Consider the following 7,206-nt stretch of genomic DNA (forward strand, 5'->3'; position numbering starts at 1 on the left):
CCCTACCAAGGGGGGCCCTACCCCTAGAACCTCCATGTTCATTGATGCATGAAACAAGAACAACCTTGGACAAACGTGTACTCAAAACCTCATCGCGTGTATCAATCTATATTCTTATTTCCCATTCAATCCATAAATAAATCGTGATCACCATAAATAACTTAATTACTACCAACTACTACTTATTAAAAACCACTTCTCTAAACAATATTATCATATCAGGTGTAGGTGTCTTTTGTAGGTTCAAAGTAGATTTTTCTACCACAAGATTCTTAAAAACAATTATTATCATAATCTAACACGTTGATAAGATGATAAAGACAACCCACATCACCACGACAAAAGAATTACTTAAATGCTCTCTTTAATACTAGGATAGTGATGTTACACACAGATAAAAAATATTTCAATCTTGTAGATATCAAAACAATAAATGGGGTGAATTAGAAACTATATAAATATACAAATCATTGAATTGATAAAATAATAGTGGAACATAAAATCAGTTCTAAATAATTAATTGTATTCAAAATCGGTTTTTAAATTATTTGAAATGAAATAGTTGGTTATGATTCTAGAAAACAATAAAACATGAGGTTATGATTCTAGAAAACATTAATTAGTGAATCATGTGGTAATTCTATAGATGGAAACCCGATAACTTGAAAACCTATGTGAACATGCTAGTTGAAAGTCATGTGAATATCTTGTGTTACTTTAATAGTATAGTAAGATTTCATTTTCGCATAGAAGAGTAACAAAAGTTAAAAGATTACACAGGAAATGATCAAGTTAGGTGATAATATTCTACAGATATTTAAAATACATTTATGTCTTAAATATATGTAAACAAAACATTTAAAAGCTCTCTGATTGCTTTATACGTTCTCTCAAGCCATCAGATTGCTTTATTTGCAAATGAAGGTTTCTTATGCATTTGATCTAAATTCACGGGTATGGGTCTCACCAAACTCAGATAACCCTTAAATGAGTTATAACATCTCATTATATTAAAATTTTAATCACACTAAATATTTGATTTGAAAATCTTATAAAATAGGGATATACTAAAAATGAATATCCAATATTTAAAAAAAATATATTATTTATAATTAAGAAACAATTTTTAAGTAAAAAAATTAAACGGATCATGGGTTTCACCAAACCTAGTAACTTTTAAACGAGTTATAACATCTCATTTATTTGTGAAAACCGTTTCATCATCAAACTTTAAGTATATTTTTAACTTACAATAAATAAAATTAAAATATAAACATATATAAATATTATAAATGAAAAATAAAAACAACCCTCGTAATACGGGGGATCTAGTGTGTGTGTGTATACCGATAAAAGCAAGAGGATGCCAAGAAATATATCAGGTTTTGTATATGTTTATCTATTGATTTTTAGGCAAATAGTGTTAAAAAACTATTGTTAACTGAAAATTTAAATACCCAAATTGAAGTGCCGTTTTGTCATTTCGAGAACAGTTTCGAGGTAAGTTTTACATCAATCGACATATATTATACTTTCGATTAAAAGCTTTAAAACATCAAATTGATATTCGGAAAAAACTTAACATTTAACGAAGATCCAAGGAGAAAAAACAAGTCAAAAGGTAAGACTACTAGCAAGAATTTTTGAGCAGGGACTATTGTCGGCCAACTAAAAAAGGTAGGATTAGTAATTTAATCTAATTTACCTTTTTTTTATTATGTTTTAAATATAATGTTTTTTAATTCTTTATTTTTTTAATATTTGTTAATTTAACGAATCTACTTTTTAGGGTTTAGTTCCGACATCGTTATGAACCTAGCCGATACCCACCGTAATCGTGTCAACTCGCCACCACAATGTCCAGGTTTTACCAACGTCCGGTTTTACCGACCGAATAAATGTCGTATTTAAATACGTTAATTTTATTTTTTGGGTTTAATTTGGTATCGTAACGAACCAAACCAAACCAAACCAAACCAAACCAATACCGACCGATTTAGTGTCACTTTTATCGTAAGCTATAAGATTGCCGATAACGTTCTAGACTTTTACATATTTAATTCTTGAATTTTAGTATCAAAATCGTGACAAACTCAACTGACACCAACTGAATTTGTAACAAATCGTTTCATAATATAATATTACAATTTCAAAAAACAAATATTTAATTTAATTTTATTTCGGTTGTGATGTGACAACGGTTTAATATGTAACCAACCCGAATCCACAAAGTGTTGATTGTTGATTGTTGGATTTTGATTATTTCTTTCTGGAACATCCATTCCATTCCATTCCATTAAGAGCCGTGATGATCGGGGACTACTGCGTGTAATATAATAATTGATCCACAAAACAAGCATCCATAAATATATTCAATCTTTCTCAAAAAAAACCAAAAACCTCCGTGCAAATTCTCTTTCAGGTGATTACTCTGTTTTTATTTACATTTATATGTTCATCATTTGTTCTTTTCGATCCTATGCAATTTGTATATTTCATATGTTCTACGTTTAATTTTGATAATTTGATGTACCGATTCATAATTATGAAGAAATTAAGATGATCGCGTATGGTTACGTTTTCGTTATTTGCTTTTAATAATTATTGCTGATTGATAAACAGATTCTTCACCAAATCTGATTATTTTTTATCTTCAAATATCAAACTCTGTTTACAGAATATGAGAAATCTGGTTTTTGTGAATCCAGTTACAGAAATATCTGTATCACAAATCAATTTATCGATGATTTGTTATGAGGGTTTTCCGTTTTTTGATATTTTTTAGAGTAAATTACTCTTTTTTTCGTCTTTGTGATTTGACCATCCGTGGAAAATGAGAAATTTTTAACCTTTTGCGTCATTGTGGTTTTAATTTTGGGTCGTTATATTCAAACATCACCCTCATGGTATGTTAACAAGTGTATACGGCTCGTTGTATAGCCCCCGCATAATTGAAAAACTTACTTTATGATAGCTTTTTCAGTCTCATAAGGTCTATACGACCCTATACGACTAGTATAGAGGCACTTGATGTTTAAATAACCTATGTTGGGTAGGAATAACCTATGCCTTAAGTTTTTAACCATTATCATGCATGTAGTTTGTGTTTTATGCAGTTTCAGTCCAAATGACTAACATCATTAAAATATTTTTGTTAAGTTGTTGTGAATTGACCAAAATACCCTTATTTGAACCAGAATAAACTTACCATTATTTGATATCACATCTGTCTAAGAAAACTTGTACAAAAACTTTTGCTTTAATGTTTGAAGCTTCATTCAATTTCCATTAAAGCTTCAGTTTTTCATGATTATGTTTCAATCAATGCTCCCATTTTGATGTACGGGTTTCATATTCATGAATCTTATGAACATGTTTTTTTTTCACCATGTTTTACCATCTTAACTATAATGTTATTGAAAGTGAAACTCTAACGAATTCAGGTAGTTTTGTTACTCGTTGCAATGGCGGATGCTCACGATACCGACAAGAACATCGAAATATGGAAAATCAAGAAACTTATCAAAGCACTAGAAGCTGCGCATGGTAACGGTACCAGCATGATTTCTCTTATTATGCCACCACGCGATCAAATATCCAGGGTTACAAAAATGCTTGGAGACGAGTTTGGGACCGCTTCAAACATCAAAAGCAGAGTGAACCGTCAATCCGTTTTGGGTGCAATCACATCGGCCCAACAAAGACTCAAGCTTTACAACAAGGTTCCTCCAAACGGGCTCGTTCTTTACACTGGAACCATTGTAACCGATGAAGGAAAAGAAAAAAAGGTCACCATTGACTTTGAGCCTTTTCGGCCCATTAACGCATCATTATATCTTTGTGATAACAAGTTCCACACAGAAGCTTTGAATGAGTTATTAGAGTCTGATGACAAGTTCGGTTTTATTATTATGGATGGTAACGGGACTCTGTTTGGAACGTTAAGCGGGAACACTCGAGAAGTGCTTCATAAATTCAGTGTTGACCTTCCAAAGAAGCACGGAAGAGGTGGTCAGTCTGCGTTAAGGTTCGCTCGGTTACGTATGGAGAAAAGACACAACTATGTTAGGAAGACTGCCGAGTTGGCAACACAATTCTACATCAATCCATCAACTAGTCAACCTAATGTTTCAGGACTCATTCTTGCAGGGTCTGCGGACTTCAAAACCGAGCTTAGTCAATCTGACATGTTTGACCCGCGCCTGCAAGCGAAAATCTTGAACGTGGTTGATGTTTCTTATGGTGGGGAAAACGGGTTTAATCAAGCGATCGAGTTATCAGCTGAAATTCTTGCGAACGTTAAGTTTATACAAGAAAAGCGCTTGATCGGTAAGTATTTTGAGGAAATCAGTCAAGATACCGGGAAATATGTGTTTGGTGTCGATGACACGTTAAAGGGTCTTGAAATGGGTGCAGTTGATATACTTATAGTTTGGGAGAATCTTGATATCAATAGGTATACTTTAAAGAATGTGACAGCGGGTGAAGTGATTATTAAACATTTAAACAAGGAACAAGACAGTGATCAGAAAAACTTTAGGGATTCAAGTACAAATGCTGAGCTGGAAGTTCAAGAAAAAATGTCATTGCTTGAATGGTTTGCTAATGAATACCGAAAGTTTGGTTGCACGCTTGAGTTTGTTACTAATAAGTCACAAGAGGGGTCTCAGTTTTGCAGAGGGTTTGGTGGAATTGGTGGAATACTTCGTTACCAGCTAGATATCAGGTCTTTTGATGATCTGTCTGATGATGATATTTATGATGATTCTGAATAGCAATCAATCATCCTCCATATGCTGGTGCAAGGAAGATTCCTGCACCAGGCCCGAGCTCTCGAAGGTGCTGCTGGTGGTCTTGCATTATTCTCACTTTGTGGACTTCGTGTTGAGGTGCGTATTTGAACATCCTTTCATGTAGGTGTAAACATGCCGAGACCGAGCTTGTCTAAGTTACGAGAGCATGAGCTTGGCTTGTTAGTAGTTTCTCAACCTCGAGCTCGGCTCGTTTATTATTTAAATAATTATTTTTTATACATTTGAAATATTTTTTATATATAATATAATATGTATTATTTAGTTGTTTTTCTCATAATATTATGTATAATTATAATCATTATATAATGTATATATTTTAAATATTGAATAAAAGTTACATAAATATTAGGCTCGTTTAGACTTCGAGCCAGCTCGAGCTTGATAATTGAAGCTCGTTTATTAAACATGCTTATCTTTAGGCTTGAGCTCGTTTAAGCTCGGCTTGAATCGAGCTTTTAACGAGCAGATCTCGACTAGCTCACGAGCGCCTTGGCTTGTGTACACCTAGGCTTGTAAACGAACCAAACGAACACAAACAGAGCATGTTTATGTTCGTTTGTTGAACTTCAACTGTACAATGATTGGGCACGAATAATTAAGCGAACAGGGTGTTACTATTCGTGTTCGTTCGTAAAGAAAATGAGTGGTGTTCTGTATGTTCGTTCATTAACAGTATAAGCGACCAGTTCATGAACATAAACGAATAAACATAACTTAACGTAGAACGGACGAACATAACTGAACGTAAATGAGCGAACACAACTGAGCTAAATCCAATTAAAACTAAATGTGAACATCCATGTGTTGAGCCAAAAAAGATAAGAAACTAGACTAAATTATAAATTTATAATGAGCCTTAAAAACTTCAAATGAATTATTAACGAATAATACATAAACGAACGAACTTCAACAGACACAAACAAAACAACATAAAAGAATTTAAATGAACGAGCATAAGCGAACGTTCATGAACATAAATGACCGAACGAGGCATTTGTTAATGTTCGTTCGTTTAATTAAATGAGCAAAAAGTTTTGTTCATGATCGTTCGTTTATTTAAATAAGCAAAAACATCATGTTCATTTACAGGCCTATTTACACCCCTCTTTTCATCTTTGTGTTGCACCATTCTGTAATATATTTTGGTTTCATTTTATCAGTTTACCCCATGTGGTGTTTTCTGTAAAATGGATTAAACACCAGTTTAACCATAATGTAGATCACTCTGTTCAAATTTATAACAAATTAACATAATGATTTGTGTGACAGCTTTTGGGGAAAAGTTATCTAAACCGAAGAGGTGTCGGTCCTGTTTGTCTGTGGAACTGCAAAGCCATGCTGGACTCGTTTTAGCTCCATTTCAAACGGTTATCATAAATAAAGCCTAAGGATGCATCTTCAGACCACCTTTTCATGACTGTCTGAAAGGTTTCTTGATGTGGTCATGAAGAAGGTTTGACTTATACATGCCTTTGGCTAATAATAATGTTATGCAGACATGAGACATATGATATTATGTTTATTATGTTTTGTTGATAATAAATTTGCTACACGATCATATCGTGTAGAGAACCTAAACACGAATCGACTTATGTACTTTCTAAGTACGTGGATTTTAATGCTATCTTTTGTTACTTGTTATGAAGTGTTGTGGTCATGTTAGCTAATATCTTTCTGGTTGATGGTTATTTTGTACTTGTTTCTTTTATTTTGAGTGTAATGTATGGGGCATAGTGTGTTGTTGATAAGTTGATACTATAGATGCACCACAAGACTGGTCCCTGACATGGTTTAAAAAAGCGCGTACGAGGTGCAAGACGATCAACAATTTGGGTAAATCGCTTCAGCATATTTTCATGTGTTCATAGTTTAGAGTAAATTTATGCAATACAAAAGTGAAATAAGGAAGCTTTGTGTTGGAGTCGGATAAGGAGAGTAAGGGTCGACCCCGTGTTGTGTTCGTGTCAAACACAACTCATATGTTTATTTGTGTCAAAGACGTCAACTGGCACTTAAAATCGTGACGTGTTTGTGTTTCAGGTCAACCTATTTAAGGTTTATTTGCTATAATATGAGTAATGGCCAGTGACCGCAATTTAAATAAGTAGTTACTTTTAAGTTAAATGAACCATTATTTTTTGTAATTGGTCTCTCTTTAATTTTATCTTTATTAGAGAAACCAGTTGGAAATGATTAGGGAATGATAAAATGGGAGGGAGTAATGAATAAAAGCTTGATGGAAAATTGGAAATGATATGAACTTTTAACATAACACCTTCCATATATTAATATGAACTTAAAAAGAAATACACTTAACCGGGCTATCGGGTTAACCAGTTTATTAAAGACATGGTGCTCGGTTAAGTTCTTTGTTAAATACGTCGTGTTCGTG

The 7,206-nt window shown here is 33.2% G+C and overlaps 1 pseudogene across 1 annotated transcript; it reads left to right on the forward strand.

Annotated features, from left to right (window-relative positions):
- Positions 1-2,392: 2,392 nt before the first annotated feature.
- On the forward strand, positions 2,393-6,455 carry LOC143568507 (eukaryotic peptide chain release factor subunit 1-3 pseudogene; annotated as a pseudogene). The gene is made up of 3 exons (XR_013141584.1): positions 2,393-2,422; positions 3,444-4,889; positions 6,084-6,455. The product of XR_013141584.1 is annotated as a eukaryotic peptide chain release factor subunit 1-3 pseudogene (transcript).
- Positions 6,456-7,206: the final 751 nt, after the last annotated feature.

The sequence above is a fragment of the Bidens hawaiensis genome, unplaced genomic scaffold (assembly GCF_021521415.1).
Source record: "Bidens hawaiensis isolate Kalapana, Puna unplaced genomic scaffold, B.hawaiensis_p1.1 tig00024001_1, whole genome shotgun sequence".
Classification (NCBI taxonomy): Eukaryota; Viridiplantae; Streptophyta; class Magnoliopsida; order Asterales; family Asteraceae; genus Bidens; species Bidens hawaiensis.